The sequence below is a fragment of the Stegodyphus dumicola genome, chromosome 4 (genome assembly GCF_044657685.1).
Source record: "Stegodyphus dumicola isolate Sdum_Otavi_A_Nest chromosome 4, ASM4465768v1".
NCBI lineage: Eukaryota > Metazoa > Arthropoda > Arachnida > Araneae > Eresidae > Stegodyphus > Stegodyphus dumicola.
The window spans coordinates 64,233,188-64,256,598 of record NC_140771.1 but is presented as its reverse complement, the minus strand read 5'-3'; the positions used below and the strand labels follow the sequence as shown (position 1 = coordinate 64,256,598).

At 32.8% G+C, this 23,411-nt stretch overlaps 1 protein-coding gene across 4 annotated transcripts in view; it reads left to right on the top strand.

Annotated features, from left to right (window-relative positions):
* Positions 1-11,004: 11,004 nt before the first annotated feature.
* The window catches only part of LOC118199544 (uncharacterized), a 123,325-nt gene continuing 110,918 nt past the window's right edge, over positions 11,005-23,411 (top strand). For 3 of the 4 annotated variants that reach the window (XM_035371434.2, XM_035371431.2, XM_035371432.2), the window contains exon 1: positions 11,009-11,241. The gene's annotated coding sequence lies outside the window, so the exon portion shown is untranslated. Of the gene's footprint in view, positions 11,242-23,411 lie in introns of all 4 variants that reach the window. The other variant, XM_085815029.1, reaches the window with a different exon arrangement.

Here is a 23,411-nt window from a genome sequence, read left to right as displayed (position 1 = left end):
TTCAAAAATTAAAACCCCAACATCCTGATTAAGTTTTTTTCTAACACTCGTAAATTTATGCGATCTGAGCTTTGGTCAAGAGCGGTGGTGGTAGTAATACTTTGTAGTGGTGGCACTAAAGGTTTTCATTTTTTGTTTAGGTGCTACGCGTTAGTCAAAAGATTGAGAACCGCTGGTATAAAGGAACCAATTCTTTGTTTAAGAATAAAAAGAAGGCAAAAGGAGTTCCGGCCTCCTCACATTTAGGTAAATATAGTCCCAAAATTTACTTACGAGTGATCTTGAAGTGAACTGAGATTTTAGCAACATCTGGCCACCTTGCCTTTATTCCACCACAAGGCCTCGAGGGTTATTTGCCAAAGGGAAGGCATGCCTTCGTGGAGGTCTTTTTAAGGGAAACTGGTTCGTATACACGTTGCGCATGGGGAGCTACAAAGGCGCCTATGCCCTATGCAGCCAGCCCCTTCGCGGGATTCGAGCCTCGGACCAAATTACCAGTGTTCAGCGATTTTACCACTCGGCTGTTGATGGGCCCCATTTAAATTGCTGAAAATCCTGAATATATCGATCTACGATTATTAAGAATTTTTTCTAAACTGCTTGCGAATGATGCACTTTTTTGTTCGTTCAGTTTTTTCTTTATCATCATCTGTGTGTTGCCACTGCTGTAGGAACATTTTAGGCTAAGTGTAGCAAACTTTCCTCTCTGTTCTTCGTTTATTTGGCCTCTAGTTCTCAGTTTGTCATTCTGTCTATAGAATTAAACCTTTTAGCTTTTGCGACGCAAATTAACGTTAAGTGTATTTAAAGTATCAGTAAAAGAGTGGCACCTGTCTGAGAAAACTGTGCTATGAAACATTACTGAATACCTACTTTGTAAAGGAACACAATTTTTTTCAGTTCTTGCTTAAGTAAACTTGCGCTGAACTACCAGCATTAAACAGTCTTAATCATACCACTATTAGTAATATTATGTTCATTTTACTTTCTAATGAATAATTACAGAAGAAGTAATAAATACATAATAAAAAAGTAAGATGCATTCAAAAGCAGTTTCTTTCAAATACTGACGCTGAATACCAAATATCTGGTTGACCGAACATCAATATTTTGTTACATTCAAGGTTTTATTTTTTTTAAAAAAAGGATGTGTTTTCTGATTATCCCCACCCCATTGAAGAAGCACACAAAAAAAGTGCTAATGAGGCAATGCACCATGTCGTCAAAAAGTATTTACGTGGCAAAGCGTTTGTGTACTTGTTATTATCAAAAATAGTTTGTGCCGGTAGAGCGTGCAGTACCTAAGAATACTCAAGAATCTTTTTTTTGGGGGGGGGCGAGTTTTATTCAACTACTTTAATTACCGTAGTAACAACAAAGTGCTGAAAACGTGCTTTAGCCATGGCACGGTTCTCTTAATAAATTAGTGCGAGTGGGTTTTAACAGCCATTTTGAATCTTACACTTCATGATTATGCAAATTTGAATGCCCACACATAAATCATGTATAAAAAATGAACCAAAAACATGCATACCTCGTAATTATCGAATACACTACCGACTATCCGCTTGTTATGAACACATGCAGTTAGACACCATTAAAGTTTCAAAACATGGGGAAATCAGGCATTCGCTGAATGCAGTGCGTTAATTGGCTGCAACGTATTACTTTGAAATTGTGAAAACGTGAACGACTGCGACGATTTCATTAACATTAGTTCACTATAAAAATCAAGTGAACCATCTATTGGTGCTACCTCTTACTTTGAACCATTAAATAGTGAAACACTCAACTAAAATTTTTTACAGTGTAGATTATGCTGGTATAAAGCAAGTGTATTGCATACTGGAAGGATGGAAATTGCAGACAAACGTAGCAGTAGATACAACATAAATTTGTTGCTGGATAAAACAATTCTTGAAGTGTATATTCTGATTCACACATCATTATGGGTGCAATATACACGTCACATTTTTGGAAGCTTAGCACATCTTAACAGAAGGGATGATACAGAGAAGCGAGCCATGCGTTCTAGTTGGAAACAAGCTAGGGGAAAACGTTCGACGCATTCAGAATGCTAAAAGAGAGTGTCAAAAATATTAGTTTCAACTGAAATCTTATTCACTGATTTGCTAAAAGGTATTTGCATTACAGCGTTACGTAAGAAACTATCATACACATTAGTTTCAAAGATGCAGATTAGATTGATATATTATAAATAAGTTATCTTTTCAGAATATAAGGGGGAAACACCCGAATTAAAGTGAAGTATAAAAGGACCTGTCGGCCAATTAAAATCAGAAATTTGCTTTACATATTTTTACATTACACACACACAAACACTCCCCGTTTAAAAAGGGGCGTATATAAGGTATTTTCTTCCTCCTTTCAGCATGCCTTCGTAGTGTAACAGTAGCATACTTGGCGCGTATTCGAGAGGTCCAGGTTCATATTCCGGCAAGGGCACTGCATATTTTTCACGTCTCCAGCATCAAAAATTGCCTAATGAACCTACAGTATAAAATAAATCCAAAGTTCGATTATTTATTCCACATTTGAGGAAAACTATAATATTAATAAAACTCTAACTCTTACGAAATCCTTAAAAATTTTTGGAAATTCATGTTATAATAAATTGGTAAATAAAACAATATTATTCGCGGTGAGCCAAGACTATTAAATTCAGTTCTTACTAACAAAACTGCAAATTTACACTTGAAAGTACTTGTTGCAAGATATGTCTCTTTGCAATACGTACATAGTTTAACTAAAAATCAAAAATCAAAAATGGAGCTACCCATTTTTAGCTACCCACTTTGTATATTAGGCTTAACTACCCACCTTGTATATTAGGGGAAACTGTTTCAATCTTCAGGAACCACATGCTTATCTCTCTTGAAATTGGCAGTTTTATCATAAAGCGAAGGTCAGTCGAGGGTTAATTTTTCCTCCTTTTTAATTGTAATAATTTCAAATAAATGTATTATTTATGAATGTGCCAGTTTATTGACGCATTTAAAATATTCAATAATCATTTATAATACATTTTATAATTATTGCTAAAAACAAGTCTTACTGCAATCCAGACTTTTATTTCTTGAGAGTAGTTCGAAATTCATTGAAAAATTTTCCCCTGACGTGCCAAAATGAACTTCGAATTGGGCTAAGCATCCATTTACCGCTTCTTAATTTTAATTTTATTTTTTTTACTTCGATCAATTGATTAGTTCTTTTACTATGTTTTAAATATACTTAATTAGTTTAACATATAGCTTACTATTTTTGTTAATTTTTAATTGCAAATATTCAAATGTTGTATATTTCTCTTTTAACACAATTCACTGCAACTAGATTTGCTTATGTTGAAGTTTTCGCGGAGCCACAGTTTTTAGCAACTTTTTAGCGTGCGTACTAAAATTTATCTTCTAATTTCCTTAATTTTGCAGCACAATGCGCAAAATTTTTGACCACATAGGTCTTTTTATCGTTTGTTCTTTCTACTTTACTTTAAATTTTATAACTGAATAATATAGATTCAGTTCTGCAGTTCCCTTCGGGGGGGGTGGCTGTTAAACGTTTCGTCTGGGAATCAGACCATGAATGATATAGACTGCCACTGACTGGTAGTCATCTGAATAAATTACAGAGTATCTAGGGGATTGGTATAAATACTACTTGATTTTACTGCTGCTGTCTTCTGGCACCATCTCTTTGTGAGAGATTATCATTATGCTGCTGCTGCCTTGATGGCCTGCTTGCTCAGTGTCCTTAATGGTGGTAAATGATTCTAAAAGAGCTGAAACAAATTCTACAACTTACAAACCAAACATCATATTGCAAAGATATAGAGCACTTCACCTTGTGCTGCTGATATTTTGATCTGTTTCCTGGTGCAAACTCTGGTGAGTCATCAAGTTCCTTCACAAGTATACGCAAACAAAGTAAATATGGATTTTGCAGACAATTTTGATGTTTATATATAATTTCAAAAACGTCTATAAAAATTAGAATTTTAAAAATAAACTAGCGTCATATTCATTTCTTCTCACTTTAACATCGATTTTATAACGAAGTTTCTTAAAATTTCTGCTATTTATGCATTCTTCCATGTAGACACAGGAACACTGTTAATTAAATTCGAAACTCCGATAGAAATATTAGCAGTAATTGAAAACTAAAAGTCAAATGACTCATGTCTAAGTACCTATTGTTTCCCTCGAAACGGCTGTCAAATCTATTGATATATTTATCACAATTGGTTCTCCATCGCCAGCCTTCTCAAAAGCAAAAAGGAAAATCCAGTTCAGCCTGTCTCTAGTTGATATACGAATTCAAAATCTTCGTTTCCTGTTAAGGCGGGAAATTGTTTCCTAGAGACAGTTTGTGGGTGGCACTAAAAAAGTAAAATTCAAATAAGAGAGACGATGGAGATGAAAGACCATGATAAAATTTACTTTGTGTTCAAAGTAGTTATTTGGGGGAAAAAGGAATAAATAAATTTTCCAGCCAAAAGTTTTTGTTTTTGTTTTTTTTCGTTGAAGGTTTTTCAACTTGTGATTATTTATTTTTGTTTCACTTCTCGTTTACTCTGGGTTTAATGCTATCTCAAATGCTACAATTACGTTATCACCTCACAACTTTTACAGAACTTCCATTTGATTTTCATACTCACATCACTTTCATACAAAAACTTGAGAATGTACTAGAGGTTCCGAAGATGAGCATTTTTATCCCATCTCTTATTTAACTACATCCGTTAGGAAAGTGTATGCACTTGCATGTAGTCGTGATTACAGTGAGAATATAATGCTGACCCTATGTCAGTGACAACGTGTCATTGTTCGGTCATGTTGAGATGTTTATGATTTTAGGTACATTTTGACGCTCCAGAGGACTTTTTCCCTCCATCCTGAACCACGAATACTGAACCTATGGATATCGGACTACGACCGCACTCATACCGCATCATATCGATCGTTACAGCATCAAGGTAGCCTGATTCCTTTAACCATCTGTCGACTGCGGAGATATCAATGTGGCCACGGGGAAGAAAACATTCTTATACATGTATTCTTACACTATGAAGGCAACCAAACTTCACCAAACAACTATTAAATCTTCTATGGGATTAGATCAGAGTCATTTGCTGACTGAACTGAATCTTTTCTTTTTTATGACTCACCTCTCATTAACAAGAACCTTGTTGAATAAGACTGAGTTTAGAAAGAGGGTCAAGAACGTGAGGAAGGATGGAGCGAAGAACGAAAAGAATTGAACGAGCACTCTGATCGGAAGAATCGACTCGATCAGACTGCTAACTCCCTATATTAGTTACTTTTAACTGTAGTCTTCACATTCCATAAAGCGCCGTTGCTTTCTGCTATAGAGCAAACAATAAAATTCTAGAATAAAAATGTTTTGGGAAATTATGAAAACGTAACTTACTTTTAACATGGGAGAATAAACATTTTTTTCCTCTCCTAAAATGGGAATTGAACTTTCCGGGCACGCTTCCAGCAAGAGCTCTGTGAAAATTATTTTTCTTAAAAAACTAACAATTGCAGAATATGCAAATATAATGAGAAGATTCGGGAATAGCTAGAATGGATTGGTCATGTTTTTACCGTCTTGTAATAGCCCGGAAATTCGTTCTTGCAGAGATACACGGATGACACCTGGTTTTTCAACATATAATTTTATTTTTTGATAACTAATTCTTTTCCACTACACATCATCATTATGGGTGAGTTGTGCACCCCTCAATTTTATAAAGCTTTCGTCTTTTTAGACAAAGAAGAAAGTGGAGCAGCTAACTATGCGTGGCTAGACAGCAGGCCGAGCAGGAAAAAAGGGCTACTCTAACAGCAGTATTTAAAGACTTGATTCCTTTGTTTAAATTTTCAAATGCGATTGAATACGAGCTGTCGCAGTGCAGGAGGATTACATATAAGCAAGTATGAAAGAGAAAGACGAAGTCCAGAAAAATTGTTATAAACAATTTGACCAAAAGAATACACAAATTAAGATGAGGAATTGCGGGGGTATTACTAATTTAAGCTAAATTTTAGTTACCGAATTTTTTTATCTTTATCTATATATAAATAAATAAATATATAATTATCTCATGTGCTTATCTCCTGTACCTCCATACTAGGTGGGAGGTGGGCTCACATTAAAAGCTCCTCTGAGAGAAATTAAATACGTCACACTAGCTGAAATTCCCCGGGCTCTCCAACCCAACACGCCGGTGGATGTTTTAAAGAGTTCTATCTGTAATACCACATCCCTATACCAGTCTCCCAGGGTCACCTTTCTGAGAGCAAGGAGACCATGAATGGCTTAAAGCATACTGAAACCGTTCAAAACAAGGCAATCGTGTTAACCACTCAGATGTCTGATGCCACTACCGTTCTTGACAGCATGAGTTGCCCTTTCGGACAGTTCGTATATTTTATACATGGGGTACTGGTTTTATACTGGGTTCGTATATTTTATACGAACAGCTGAAATTGCCTGAGTATAATATTAAGTCAGTATGTACGACCCCGGGATGGGCTTAAGTATATGTAATAATTGGAGTAGCTGTAGAGGTATAGCTGACATGGAATTGCGTAATTGTAATAATAACACTGCAGACAGATGTGGCCGTAGATAAACATAATTTTACTACTAGACAATTAATTAATCGATATACATATTTTCATTAACACAGCATCATGGACGCAATATGCCCCCCCCCACAATTTTGGAAGCTTAGCACATCTTCAAACAATGGACGATACAGTATCAAGAGGCGGGATGTTACTTTGATGCAGGCAAGCGTGAAATTGCGTTGTTATCCAATACAGAAGCTTATTTTAAGAGAAAGGTTCGGTTCTGGAAATTTAAAGTTCCAAATTAGTTACGTCATCATGGTTATGTAAAGGATGGAAAGTAAAAATACCATATATGTATGTATGTATATGTATATATGTGTAAGAAAAATAAAGAATATGTAAAAGATTAAATTAGCAACGTAAATTTCCCTTCTCATTTCTAAACATAGTAACCTTCTCTGCACTGCGTTATTTCTAGATTAATCCATGTCATATGACTCTTATATAATTCTAGTAATGTAAATGGAACTAAAACTCAAGCAGCCAATAGTAATTTTACAGGAATATTAACTAGCCAATCAAAATGCATTGAGGACCAAAACTAACTCAGTCTGAATTAAGGTTTCATCCTGAACATTACGCACTTGCTTTCAACGCTCTGGCCTAGCTGCAATGCTATCTGTCTGTTCCTTCTTTCTTACTGCAAATTTATCTAAAATGTAAAACTTTTCTGTACAGGTACAATTAATGTGCCAACTTGTTTGTGGCCGTAACATGTTTGCTGAGTTAAAACATGAATATTTAATCTGCCATCGTGTCCGATTTCCTATTCATTATGGATCAACACTTCTACGCGATCAAAATTTCTGCTAGTCATTATTTCATATATATATATATAATATTTTTGTTGATACGTGGATAGAGCTCAGTAGAGAGTTGGCTAGTTAACTGGAGAAAATTAAACCAATCACTTTTTTAGTCATTACCGAGAAGATTGCACGAGAAATATAGTTTGAAGCTACTGCGTAGTCGATGAAATGATAGATTTGCAGACAGATGTGCCTAGTTCAACATGTAATTAATTAAGATACAATAACACGCCGAACAAGTATTAATTTAGAAGTCAAACAACAAATTGGTGCATGGATGTTGAAACGACAAGTCTTTGACTGAAGAACCACAACTGCCGAAATCACCACCAGCTACAACAGTGGCGACCCAGACAATGTTTCTCAACACAACTGTGCTGAACAGTATTTCCGGCTGGGAATGGTAGGATAATGGATAATGCACTTGTCATAAGGGTCGAATCGTCAGGGAGTGGTTCGAGGAACATTTCAGCGACTTTCAAGTTATGTCTTAGCCTTCCAATTCATCTGACATTAATCCAATAGAGCATTTATTGTCCCATCTGGAAAATCAAATTCGTGCTGCCACGCTCTCCCCTGGCAATGTGGATGAATCGTAGGACTAGTTGGTGAGCACTTAGTAGCAGTTATCTCAGACTACGTATCAGCACCTTGTGGAGTCAATGCCACGCCAGGTGCTGGCAGTTTGAGGGCTAAAGGTAATCTTACATTTATTAACAGGGTGGTCATAATGTAACGGCCCTTCGGTGTATATTTCATCTTTAAGTTAAGCCATTTCTTCTTTAAGTTAAGATTTTTCAAAGTTTGTTTTCACCTTCCTATTTTAAAAACTGATTTCCCCCCCCCTTTCCTATAATGTCATTTGATATCTCCGTTAATAAATTCTTAGCATTGGCAGAATTCTAGTCTCGCCGTTGGAAGGAGACTCGCATAGGTTGTCATTTGACTGAAAAAATAATGTATTCGAAAACAACTGGAAGCTTTTTTATTTCAAGATTTGTAACATTATGCTTTGTTTGCTTGCGAATTTGCATACTTAACGTTCAGCGGTTCTCTGTACTTAAAAGTTTATCAGAAAACATATATTGTTTTAGGAGTAAAAAAAAAAAAAAAGATTAAAAAAGTGCATCAAGAAATTAATTCTGATGTTTTATTACTCTGAAATAATAATAAATGAATAATAATAATGAATAATTGCATAGGACGTAACCTTTATTTACACAAGGGTAGTAAGATACAAGTTAATAATTGTCGTTGTCCCCCTAATTTTCAAGTCATGAAATTCATTATTTTAGTGATCATAATTAATATTCTTAGCACTGTTGTATTAATAGAACTATAAAAAGACCTTTAACAGTTAATAATTCTTTATAGATATATGTCATCTGAATCGCAAAACTGGATATGGTGGCAAAATTCAATATTATCGAACAAATGTTTCTTGCTTTTACAAGTTTTTCTTGCCGTTTTTATTTCACAGACACCCTTATTCTCAACACTCTTTCTCTGCCCTTGTTGCTGACCAGTTACGAATTAATATGAAAATCACATTTTATATGAATTACAAAATTAAATATTTATTGTAATATTTTCATATTTTAGGAATTTCAATGATATGTGCAACTGCATTATATGTAATAATAAGAAACTCAACACTAATTTGTTTAGTATTTTCGTCTGCTGGCACATTGTTATTCCGGATGACCAAAAGCTCCATTTCTGTGCCACATTATTTTAACCCGCGGGAAAGCGCGTGGGGTGTATCATATCCCAATCCTATATAAAAGTGTAATATTCCTAACTTGTGAAACTGAAATTCTGTGCTGCTTTCAGTAGCTGAGTTTCTAGTTGTGGTTGACTTTCAGAACCGCTTTTTCTTTGCCTGTGTGTTTCAGAAAAATATTTATCGGTATTTTGTTGGAACTGGGGTATGACACACCCCACGCGCCTGTCCGCGTGTTTTTCTGACTGAATATTTAGTTCAGAAATTTATTTCTAGAGTGTAACAGTACATATTTCTACTCGCAAGCAATTTTAAAATACTTGACATTAAATTCTTAAAAATTTCCAACTGCATTATAGTAAAAAGAATGACTTCCTATGAATTGGAAATGCAACGCCTGTGAGATTTATTAGAAATATTTGAAAGCGATGAAGATTGCATTTCGGAAACTGAAGATGAAACTACGAATATTTTCTACACTGTTTTCGTTTCGAAAAAGATAAAAGATTAATTCTTGATGTTCCTAAAAAAGGAAAAACTGTTCTTATGCTTTCAACATTATATAACGATCATACTATTGGAGAACATAAAACGTCAGGAATTATATGATTTTATGATATGACTAAAGGAGCAGTGGATATGGGGGATGAAATGTCAACCAATTATTCAATTGCCAGAATAACAAGGAGGTGGCCAATGGTAATTTTCTTTCCTGCATTGAATGTTGCTGTAATAAATGCTTGAATTATATTACATTCAACTGCTAATCCACCAACCAGAAACAGAAGTCTGTTTTTGAAGGCATTACAATTAATGAAAAAAATTATTGAACAAAGAATCAGAGATTAAAAGTTTACCAAGAAACTGACTTACTGCATGCAAAACAAAAGCAGAAGTTTCGACGAAGAATTAAAACGCATACATCAAATTCGAAACAACTTAGTATAAAAGATGTGATAAGTTTTTTGCCCTCGCGCTCAGGACAGAAGAACATGAATGCAATGTTTAAAATGTGAAAACATTCTGTGCCAAGAACACATGAACGTATTTCGTTCAAAGTGTGAAGAAATAAAATAAGCATTGTGCATTAGAGAATGCAATGAAACTTAGAGGCATGATGTTTATTTTTTTATTATTTTCATTTATCTTAATTTTAACTCTAAGATTATTTTGCAAATTAATTTTTTGAAACCCAATTAGTATTCACGTATTTATAATAAACGAGAACAAGAAAAACAGCTTTAAAACTAAATAAAATTATTTTTATCGTATTTTAAATATTGGGGTATGTGATACCCCACGCGCCCACTCAAGTAACTTTTCTTGGTGCGACTTCCGCCGGATTAAATGAGATAGTTTACTGAAGCAGCATACTTACATTTACTGAAATTGTAAAGATATTCAGCGTGTTGATATTATTAAAGTTATCTCAGTCTTCTAAGTGTGCTTCTGTTTCTAAGATGGATACTACCTTTTTGGAAGTAACAGGTAAATTTCTGTCGCATTCGCTGACAGGTTAAATATTACAAATGTACCATTTATCCGATGCTGGTTCTCCAAATAGTTGTCTGGCTTCTATCGCTTAATCTTTTTTAGTATGCTTCAGGCGCTCAACCCTTTCGGGCATGGGGGTGGCCAAACTGCCATTAGAAAACCGCTATCGAGTCAAGTCAACGCACTCCCAAAATTTCCAACAGAGGACAAGAATTCTCCATGGCATCAAATAGCAACGTTGCATCACGCGGGCGAACTTTTCCCAAAACAGGTTCCTCTGAGCCCTACGTAAACCTGCCAGCTTTCTATTGGTTCGCTTCACTTTCAGGAATCTCACAGCTACCCCCTGCTCCAGAGAGTAGACTGCCTTCAACGCCTCCCCTCGCCATGTAAACAATTCAACCTGTTTCGCCGTTCAAAAGAAGTTCTGTTGCGGAGCTGTGTTTGCTGGTTTGACGCTGAGTCGGTTAGTGCCCTGTGGAATACACCGCTGATGGACTTGCTTTTTTCTATTTGACTGCTTTTGTTTATTTCAAGGATTATCTCGTCTGCTCAGGATGTAAGTACATAAATAGATTTGACTTTTGTTGTATCATCGGTATTGATGTTTGATATCAGCAGACATAAAATACTTTTTGACAGATGTCTGCGCCGGGACATCATTTCGGCTCCTCCTAAGGTCATGTGGGTCGTGCCACATACTTTTGCGGTGTTTATCATTCTCAAAGCTGTCATTTTCGGAGAAAAAAGTGTGGTAATTAAGAGAAATCAGGGATATTATGTCAAGTAATTTTTCAATCAAATCGAAGAACTGTTATATAGTGCGATTTATTTCAAGAACTATTATTTGCTCTTCATTAAGAAACTCAGAAATTAAATATTTAATTTAATTCGCATTGTTTGCAATCACTGGTGACTTAAACCAATTAATCATCTATTGATTTGTTTGATCAATAAGTTTTCAATCAATAAATTTGTTTGATCAAAGGTAAAATAGATGATTATTTTTTTAAGAACAATTTGTGCAATTAGTCCTTAAGTTTCATTAAAAAGCAGTTTTTGTGCAACTTGAATAATACGTGAATTTCGACTGTTTGACTGTTCTTGACTTCTATTAAATAATGTTTAGCATCGTATCAGATATATGATTTTGCTAAACATTCGTGTTCAAACTGGAGTAAATTTAATTCAGTTTTGATGCAAAAGGTAACAAAATTATTCAGAATTTAAAAGTTACAAAATGGATGGAACTAAAATTCTGCAACAGAATCTTAAAAGTTCGAGAATTAAAAACCAGAATATGTAAGAATCGATTACAACCGTATGGGGATAGAATTTTTTAAAATATTCTTAAAATAAATTTAGATTTTGAGAAGGAATTTTTTTGTCTTATTAATTTATCTGCAATATTTCAGTTATTATTTTATAGTCTTCATACATTTTTATTATAAATTATTTGTATAGTGCTCAAAAATTAATAATGTAAACTTTTACAGGAGTCCAGCTGTTGATGCATATTTCATTTTTGAACATTTAAGAAATTGCAATAATATTATAATAAGCTTATAATAATAAATGTTTTTATGATGTGTGATCTATTTTATTCATCTTTATTAACATTGTGAAGTCTAAATAAATACATGATTGTAACAAAGCTTAATTTTATAGATATTGTCATTTATTATTGCTTCTAATGATAAGCTTTAAATGTGTGATTAAATGGATTAAAAAATTTTTGCATTTGATTGCTAATTAAAAATCTGAATTCTCTTAGATCGTATATGAGCAAAATAAATACGATGTTAAACTGGAGGAAGTTCATGGAAACTTGGAGACAAAACTTTTGGTAAAACTTTGGTTTATGTAATCATATATTCACCAGTCATTTTTTTAAATCTGCTTTATATAGGATATTAAATTTTAAGTAGGAAATTATAGAATTCCTGATTTAAATATTTTGACTATTTCAATAATTAATTATTTCCCCCATAAAATACTAACTTTTGTTTACACATTTCGAAAATTTTTGTTTTTCCCAAATACCATTTTACCAAAAATTAATTCTTTTTATTTATTTATTTATTTATTTTCCTTAAACATAAAATTTTTCAGATAAAGTTTCATTCAAATACATTTTGGTTTAAATACTTAGGTTTTTAAGAATTCAATTTTGGAATTTAAACTAAATTGTTAATAAGCTATTTCCTTACCATTAAGAAATCTTCCATTAAAACACATAGTATATTTTAGTGCAACAATGTGTGTACGGTCCATTTAAAGAGGGAGGCCTTGTGTAAAGTGTTTATTTGAGAGGTCTTAATGCCCATTTTTTTTTTCATTTACATGATGTATAAACAAGGTTTCGAGAATACTGCAGGATAAGATGGTGGCTCCCTAAAATCTGATTCGGGGTTCATGATTGTAACAAAGCTTAATTTTATAGATATTGTCATTTATTATTGCTTCTAATGCTAAGCTTCGACCTTTGCTTCGGAAAATAAGCGATAATCAAACCTTCATTTAATGAAGAACAGAAGTACTTTTAGTTTTTCATTAAATGCAACTCTTCAGGGTTTATTGCTTGGCCTTTAAAATATATTCTCAAACTCTTTGTCCTGGCAGAATGTCTGAAATCTTTCGTAGATTGTATGGAATCTTTGAATAAAAGCATTGTATCTACAACTAATATAACAGTACAATCAATAAATAAACTGTATGATAATTCAACAATCACTGGCAATGCCATTTTGATTGAAGATTTTCTTAAAGCCATTTTTTATTCAACATATTTATTTCTTTTTTGCAAAGGATCACCATTGTATTCATTTGTTCATTTTGAATCAAATGAGAAAAGAATTTACTCAGTTACAGCATATAATACTACGATCTTGTTTTTCCTTGTCTAGAACTCAGCTCAAAAATCTATCTTCGCGAACGCATATTTTCGACTGCAACGCCTCAGATCATATAAAAATTCCGATACATGTCACCAATTTTTGTAACACATAGTTTTAAGCTTTTTTTTTTAATGACTTAGATTACGGAATTTTTTTAAAAAATTAATAAGACAACTATAAAATAATGTAATTTAAAATATTTTTTATAAAAAAGTGTACAACTCCATAATATATTAATTCACAAAATATGGGGGTTTAATGGAATCCATTCTAAATATCAGTTTTCTAGATATATACGAAGTAATCTTGTAATCTTGAATGAACTGCTGTTGTTGCGTGTTTTGACGCTTTTTAAGTATTAAAAATCATGAGGAAGAAAGAAAATAAATTTAATTCTTGCAGTTTAAACAAAAGTTAAAAGACATCAAAGTATGCTATCAAGGTCGTACCCTTGATTATCAATGTAGATAAGTTTAGGGGATGGTCCCTTTCTTTTAAATGCCCTACCCATTGCTGAAATAGAAGTTTCAGCACTAGTTGCAATACTGACACCTTTTTACTCACCTCTTCAATGAAAGAAGCACATTGTTCAATTATCTCTTTTTCCTATGGAGTGTCACATAAGATGGTCTTAGGATGTTTCTATTTTTAGCTACGCCATTCGAAAGGAGATAAAAGGCATTCAGCTAGTGAAATTGCTCTAGGATTTGTAATACAGTGAAACCTCTCTCGGTGAACACTAGTGAACGCTACTAGTATTTCCTAGAATGTAATAAGTTTACTAAATATCATTGATACGCATGTTTTCTAAGACGATCACGACAGAAGACCAAAATTGTCTCGAATAAAGGTAATCCCCTTAAGAAGGTTTAATTACTAAGAAGGTTATTCTTTCTGTCCATAACATTCTGTGAATCAAGGTCATCTTAAAGTATACTCACCTTACAGGCTATTTTTTTTAAATCCTTCATTTAGCACAACTAAATTCAGGGCTCAATTATGAAAGTCTGAAATCTGAAGCACAGTTTATTTCAGGATCACAAGCATCCATTTTCCTTGTTTCCGTGAGAGAGAAATCAAAGTTATGAGACATTTGTTTAGGGGCCTTCTTAAAAATCGGGGATCATAGGATCTGGTCTCGTGGGCTATTAGGTCCTGACTAATTCCACAAAATAACGCAACTAAATGTCGTTCCAAGAAAATGATCGATCGCGTACGTTTGTAAATACCATCGTGTTTCAAAATTGAATTCAGCAACATTATACATATTTTAATATACATATTTTATTCAGATTGACAATTGAGTGAAAATGAGAGAACAAAACACTTAAAAGTTGTTTTGTCGTTCATTTTTATATACCATATGTCGTTTATTTTACCATCGAGTTTTTAAATTAAAAATAATTGCCTACGTTGAAAGTCCGATAACATTCTACTAAGACCCAAAGTTTCTTAACGCTCGGTGACTTCTTAAATTATAATTTGGCTTTGTTGGAGGAGGTCTTTTTTAAATATCAGAACTTTTAATACAAAAAAAATTATTTGTGTATTATTAATAAATAATTTATTAAAAAATATTAGAGACACTATTAGACTGAAGACGGCACGATTATAAATCCTATAGAGTATTTATACAAAATTCTTTCTCATTAGTGTTACTCCTTTTTACTGAATTTCTTTAAAATCTTAGTAATCCTCTGCAAAAAAATAAAATAAAATAAAAAAAATCTTTATTACTTTCAATAAAAATCCAGCATCTCATCATAAGCTGTCTATCAATTATCTAGTTCAACGTTCTGTACCTTTCCATGCCTTGCAGATTCACAATGAATTTAACTCGGTCAGTTTGTTACGCTACAGTATTTATTTCACACGATAATGGCTTCTCCGCTAGACTGATGTGTTATGCTTGCATTAACTCTATGCAAGAAAGGGGGGGGGATTCAGCTTTCACGTAATGCATGAAAGTCAAGGACATATGTGAATCATCCGTATTCTCTTTTTTGACTCCCCCTTTTTTCCCCTTTCCGAACCTGCTGAATTTGTAATAATTTTCTTTTCATTTAAAGGAAAATTATACTCTTACATAAAAGGTGAAAAATATACTTTTACTCCAGATTTATAAATTTGGATCTCGATGAAAATGTTATATGTTTGGGATTGATTTTGAATGATTTAACCAGAAACAGATTCTCCTCTTATATGCTTCTGATTTAGGAAAGAAAGAGCTTGTTCAAATGCAGTGGTCTTCGAAATGGTTGACAAGGAGAATCTCTAAATATTAAAGAACCTTGCTCTAAAACTATCTGCTTCTGTGGAATTCTTAAAACTTTAACGTTTTGAAATTCCTAATTTTTTTTAATCCCTGCTGCGCAGGAAAATTAATGTCATAGAATTATTGAAAATATAGTAATGCGTATACTTCGTATGGAAAACGAAAAGAAAATCGCAGTGTATTACAGTTTTACTCAAAATAGATTTTCTTCATATTATTTTAAGTAACAAGAAAAACAGAAATAAAAAGTGTGATTGAATTAAATATTTTAGATGATTAATTTTGTAGGTCATACGGTTTTCAAAAATTCTTTTGAATTTGATTTTGACTTGCAGAACGTCTAGAGAAGCATCTAGAACACTAGAGGAACTCCAAGGTTCCGTGCTTCGCATCTTGAAAACCGCTGCTCTAATGATATCTATTTGTAACTGAATTAGATGGTTTGGACAAAAGATACTTCGTTTTTTCCTTGCTTCCATTAATTTAAAAAAAAAAAAAAAAAAAGTTTTTATAGCATTTAAGTATAATAAAAACAGTCACCTTCACATTATAGAAAAAAGATAATAATTTCTATTTTTTAATCTTCTAAACTATGAAATAAGTGGCGCAACAGCCCTATTATATAGTGAGTCATGGCCTGCAGTGCCCCGAAGTCTGCTTTCTTGCTGGGCCCGGAGCAAATCAGTATATGCCCTAGACAAGTAGTCAGCTTATCGCAGGACCACCGGTGTTTAGTCCCCAAGCGAACATGGTACTCATTTTATATACCCATTCAAAAGATGAAAGGCTGAGTCAACCTTGCCCAGCCTGGGGATCGAACCCCGGACCTGTGTTGTAGCTGTGCGATGGGTACTATGGTACACTCAAATTTTGCGCTTCATAAACATATAATCGGTTGGAAAGCAGACCTATATAATTTATTCTGTGCTTATAAGATAAAGTTCCTGGTAAACTGAGGACGGAATTCTAATTGATTGCCTTGATGTCTTCTTTAAGATGGTCTTTAGCGCAATGGAAAATTTGATCATTTATATTTTATACAAAAACACGGGCATCTTATATGGTAAGCTGTTATGCATTTAACAAAGGAAAATTTCTGTTCACTTTTTACTGAACAGATTTTTCATATAATATTTTATGATATTATATATTTCAATATAATTTTTCAATAATATTTCCAATTTGCTTATCCAATATTATTATGGAAGAGCTTTTTCGTATGACATATAGTCAATGATCATATGTTTTCTGAATCATTATGATTCTGTGTTATCCGCAAAAGCCATAATGTTTTCATAAAATAGTATAACATATTTTATGAAACATTATGATGTAATGTTTCCATAAAAAAGAGAAGAAAATGAAAAGCTTTATTATTTCTACACAATATTATTGTTGAAGAAATAGAGCTTGCATGATACAGATTTCAAAATTTCAATTCAATTTTTCGTTTTCATTCATATCGCAGAATGGAAATATTATGCAATTGTAATTAAAAAGAATTATTACAGCTTAATTTTTATTACAATGATCTCTTTCAAACTTCTAAACCAATGAAACACATATGAAATTAAAAAAAAAAACGCATTATGAAAACTACATTGACGAAGCACAGTCGATTTACAATTTACTTGGGCAATCAATGGTAAATCATGATTCATCCGAAGTTAGATAAATTTCTTTTTAATTTAAAAGAGGAATAACCCATATTATAATTAGCAGAAGAATAGTATTAATAACAAGTTGATTTGGTAATGAGTCATTAAATAAGTATTAAAAGAGAGAGAGAGTATAATGTAAATAACAAAAAGAATAATCATAAATACAAGTGCAGAAAATAATCTGTTCATGGCATTGAAGAACACTGGTTACAAAATTTCAGCAGTATCGTAGACTTGAAATTCGCTTAAAGTCAATTTGAATATTTCGCTTTTTAATGCACAGTGTTTATATAATCCGAAGTACGTATAGCTGCCGATAAAAACAACTCCAAATACTATATGATATTTGCTATCACAGCTATATCGTATTTGCTGTCATTGCTATTAAGGATTTTCTTTCTTTCTTCCCCCCTTCTTTTTAATATACCGTGTCAATTTTATTTTGTACTGAAGGCTTTATGATAATTCTTTTTCCATCGTTCCCCAATGAACAAACTTTATTTATGTATAAAAACCAGTTTTTTTTTTTTTTTAATCCTTGTTCTGTAATATTACAATCATCAGCTTTAATTCAAGTTAGAGAGGCAAAAATGTTTTTGTCATTTATCTATATATGTTTGATGTGTTCTTTTTGAATTATTATTCACATTCAGAAAAGTCTTCAAGTAGAAAGCAAATTTTAATTGGCATAATCCATTAATGAACATGGATATTTGAACGTCTTCGCCGTAAGAGATTTCCAACTGTCAATTTGGCACGCGCTGATTCTTAAAGTAAAGATTTTAACGTAATTATTTAACTTAAATCTGTTTCAGAAGTTCAACTAGAATCTGTATACAAAAAATAAATTGATAGATATATATTGTTAATTTTATATATTTAAAAAAAATATGCTTTCAATTTTTTTTTATATTTAAAAAAATGTAATGTTGAAGTTATTTAATTTTTATTATTATTTTATGTGTTAGACTGAATCGAAATTTTCAGATTGCACCATTTTTTTTTTTTTTTTAATATGCTTTCCCTTTGACATATCAACAAACCTGCAGTAAATTCTCTTCCCACCCCAAGACTTTTGGGAAGTAGGGCTATTCGATTCTATGAATAACTCCTCTTCTTGCACCAAGAAACCTTGAAGGGGATGTTAAGTCGAGAAAGGAACATCTGTTTCCTGTTTTTCCCTTTTTAAAGGGAACTTGCTTGTGGCAGGTGTGGATGATTCCCACAAGCCAATATTCACCTAAATTTTAGGTACTGAAATAAATATTTTTTTTGAAACTTTTTCATCTTTTTCACTGTTTAACAAAGTTCACCGTAAAGTATTCTTCAAAATGGTAAACAGAACGTTCGTCGTAATACGGTTTGAGGTTTCACCGCGTTTAGCTAAAGAGAAGCAAATTTATGGTATTGATTCATCCTGTTATGAAAAATCTGTTATTTCAACTACTTTAGAAACTTACCGATAAAATAGTTTTTTAAAACCGTTTGTCTTACGTAAAAATATTCAAAAATGCAACCTCAGATTGACGTAGATTTTGAATATCAAAATTAACTCATGTCCAGTGTCGCTTTTCTTTCTGATTTAGATTTTACATTAATGTCTTTTACTTCCAATTCTGTTTCACCGTGCGAAAAGTAAAATGCGTCAGTTTCTCTTTAAAAAGTCCTCCACGAAGGCATCTTTCTCTCAAGCAGATAGTCGTGGTGTGCTTTGCTATAACTAAATGAATCCAAAATCCTTCTCTTCCAATTATTTTCCTTATTCCTATTAGCAAAGCATGCACATGGGTTACATCGCGCTTGAAAAGAGCGATATTTCTTTAAATATTAACCTTAGGGATGCATTTTCAACTACAAGTTTTTTAAAATAAGGCAGGGCATGGATTTTATCGCTGTAGATAAGAGAGTTTTGTAACTATAAATTATGCTATTTTGTAAGGTCCACATGGAGGAAAAATTCCAGTTAGTAAAATATCCGTCATGTTTTCATAAGTAAAAAACAGAAAGTTCCATATCTTTTCGACCAAAACTGATAGTGCTGTACGTAGTCAATATATACATGGACCTAACTTTAAATTAAAACAACTGCTGTTTAATTAGTATTTGTTCAATAATTGTCAAAACAAGCAGTTGCCGTTTTACAGCTGCATTTCGTCAATAATACGCACAGAAAAAGAGTCTAATTTAAAAATTTTTGTTTTTAAACATTTCTCCAAGCCCACCAGCGCCCGAACAGTTTCAACCGGTTTCGAGTCCCGACGGCTGTAAAAAGGCCTCCATGAAGGCATCCCTTCCCTAAATGGATACCCTCCAAAAAAATCTGCTAACTTTACCTGTAAGATGAGCAGCTTTCCGTTTACAATGTGTAAAGTAATTTAATTTTTGTTAACTAGAATTTTGCGTCTGTGGATACCATTTAAAAAATTAGGCATTTTCTTTGAAACTTCTCTTACTTATAATGTTGAACGTGCTCTCCAAAACTATTTGCCCCATTTTGAAAAATTTTCTGGAAGTACATGTCTAGAATCGACATTGAAGGAAATACAGGCACCTTTTAACACAGTCTGTGTAAATATATGCATGTAACGTACTTGAGATTGATAATAATTTAATAATTACAGATAATAGTAGGTTTTTAAAAATTTAACAATATTCTGAGTTTCTGGCTTCAAAAAGAAGTACCAAAATTAATACCAAAGTAATACCCAAAAATCTATCATTAAAATGATACTTTTACATGTTATTATACTATAATGATTATAGTATAATAAGCATATTATTATATAATGATTGATTTTAATTAATGTTGTTATTTATCACTGTAGAATAAAAATCATATAATTCTATCGTCACTAAAAAGTACGTACAGTTTTAAAAACCACTTTTTATTGTCTTTTATAAAATTTAAATAAATAAAACGCAAAAATAAGGTTTTAAGATAAACTGTGAATACAATTATATAAAAATAAGTAATAAAAAAATGTATGCAACTTTGTTTCGAAAACACCATTTCCGACAGCATCATAAGCATTTCTAATGGAAACAGAAAGTGTATCTAATAAAAACATTTAACGCTCTGTTACACATACTTCTTTAAATGTAGTGTGCGTAAGAATCATTATTCTTTTTTCTTTTTTCTACGCATGAGAAATTCTGCTATGTGACAAACGAAGCATAGCGGTAAGGGGGGGCAATAGAAGGGTGGAACGTGCTACAGTTCAAGCAGACGTTATTCATTTCAAAACCTTCAGTTACACATGGAAAAGTTGGGGGGAGCAGAAAGTAGTATCTTTATTCATCGGATATAACGGTAATATAACATAAAAGAAGTATAAATATGATATCCATCTCAAAAGTTAACAGAAAAATTATGAAATATATTATTATAACAAGCTATAGTAAAGAAGAAAAACGATAACGTTTTCTTAAGTATTATAGATACGGAGCTTCAGTTAGACTTTAATCACGGTAATTATAGCTAGTTAAAAAATATATATGTTATGGAATACAAACTCAAAAAGTTTTTTGCTTTTATAAAACACTTCAACATGAGTTCCACACATGGCGCTATCCACATGATATCCTGCTTCAACCCATGTGCTGAAACCAGTTGGCCAGTTAAGTATTCGCCCAAGGATGGCCGTAACCATTGGATATTTCGCTATCTTATATTGTCTTTGTCCATGACGTATGCAGACGTAGTAGCTATTGCATTAGCAGAAGAATATAAATATCAAAACTGGGTCCCTAAGCTGGGAAGTTGTCTTCCTGACTACTATACCAACATGTTGCTAAGCTACACACAAAGCTATCTGTAGTATTACGATTTTGACTTCAACATAAATTTCATCTATCTTGCACTAATGAAGCACATGTTTTGAAAATTTTTGAAATAAACATACAAATGCGCATTTCCATCGTTGTTCCATCCATATTCATTCTGGGCTATATTATGCACTAAATACAGAGTTTACTTGTTTTTTACAAACATTTACAGAAGAATGCAATGCACATTCTTAAATGGCCGCTTCCGCAAGTGGATTGATTAGTGTAAAGTTATTTTCCATTACATAATCTCCAAAGTCCCCAAAAAGTTGACTTTCTGCTATGGATAACTCATAATTCACATTCTTCGTCATGAATTCATAATGTGTAATGGGACTTTCTGGGGACATGGAAGGCCATAGAATGATTACTGATCGTTATCTTAATCAATCCACCCTGCAGTGAAGTGATCACTCAAGAATTTGTAGACATCATCGTTAAAGCAACGTGGATGCCGTCAGTCAGAAACTGCATTTACAGGACACTAAAGCGTCACTCTGTAATGGCCTACTATACAGCCCTTTGAAGTGAAACATAACGTACTCTTATTATTCATGTCCTATGCGTCATATTCAGTTGCTGGGTCTATCTTCAAATAAGAATGTGCGAGTGATTTTGCTTTGTATTGAATAAGTTTTATAATTATTATGTATATTGGAGCACAACTTTTGTCATTAGAATTACCATTCTTTTACTAACTTTTCTTTCATTACCCTTAACTAAACTCTCATAGCTTAAAAAAAGCACATTTTTAATAACAAATGTGAATAAATTGCTGTAGAAATCAAATTTGTGAAAAGAATTGACCATCAAAGCAATTTTGTTTTTGCCATTTAATTTAAAACTTTGTAAAACTTAAACCACAGTTGGTTAGACGTTAAAAAAGAATGGCTTGTGAAATGTGACGGAGTATGCGTTTGAAAACTAAAAATGTCTTACATTTGGATTTTATGATTAATGAGTTAACACTTTTAAAAATTATTCAGCTGATTGGATTAAAATATGCACGATTTTAATGCCATACGCACATATTTATGATATAAACAGTAAAACATATTTCAGTACGGTTTCTGAAAAAACACGATTCAAATTTACCTGCTAATCAGTTTGCCGAATTTGTAATTAAAAAATATAAATGAACTAAAAGTAAAATATAGCGATATCTTCTAAAAATGACCACCTACGGTTTCAGATGGTTTTGGGTCCTCGACGGAAATAGTCGCATTACAGAAATGATTTTTAATATCAATGTTTGTTTATTTACTGAGAAATATATATATATTGTTTGGTGGTTGCTCGCTATGAGACATTTAAAAATGATGTAAGTTACTCCCGAAATTTTTGCCTGCGGCAATGTCGTTGATATTGTCGCCACTCGCGTTTGGGACCTTGCTGGTCTCGTAGTGCTACCTAAAATCGTAATAAGAACCGATAGCTCTATGAAAGTATGAAGTTCTTAAATACGATGTTCCCCAAGGTGGTGCCTATGTTGGTCCCTGTACTTAGATGCTGTGCTCCTAACCAGGTTCAAAACGTGGAACTTTTTGTTTCGCAGCATGATCTTTAAAGCGACCAGGACGAAACAGCTATCTAAACCCGAACGATGTGGAGCGATATCATTTCTGGTCTGTGAGCTTGTCCACACTTACTTTTGCAATATTTATTTTTGTTATCTTTTTATAACAATTATGATTTAAGAATATCAATAATTATGTACTATAAACAGGAATCTTAAAAAAACCTTACGAATTTCCTTAAATTTTCGTACTCTGCTGTATAGATAATCAGTTCGATGCGCTTATATGAATCGAATTTTGAGGTCTATTTTTAACAGAATTCCTTCATAAATATTTGACTCATTTTTCGACTAGTGTTGCTAGCTTATAAATAACAATGCTAAATGGAAGGGGAAAAAAACAATGCTGTAAAAATAATCCATCATAAACTTTGCATTTATCAACACATGAGGACTTCTGTGCGCACTCAATAAACCGCAAACTTAAATCATTTAATCGGCAATAGCGAAATTTTTTTTGATTTAATCGCCTAGTATATCTACCATGTAGTAAAC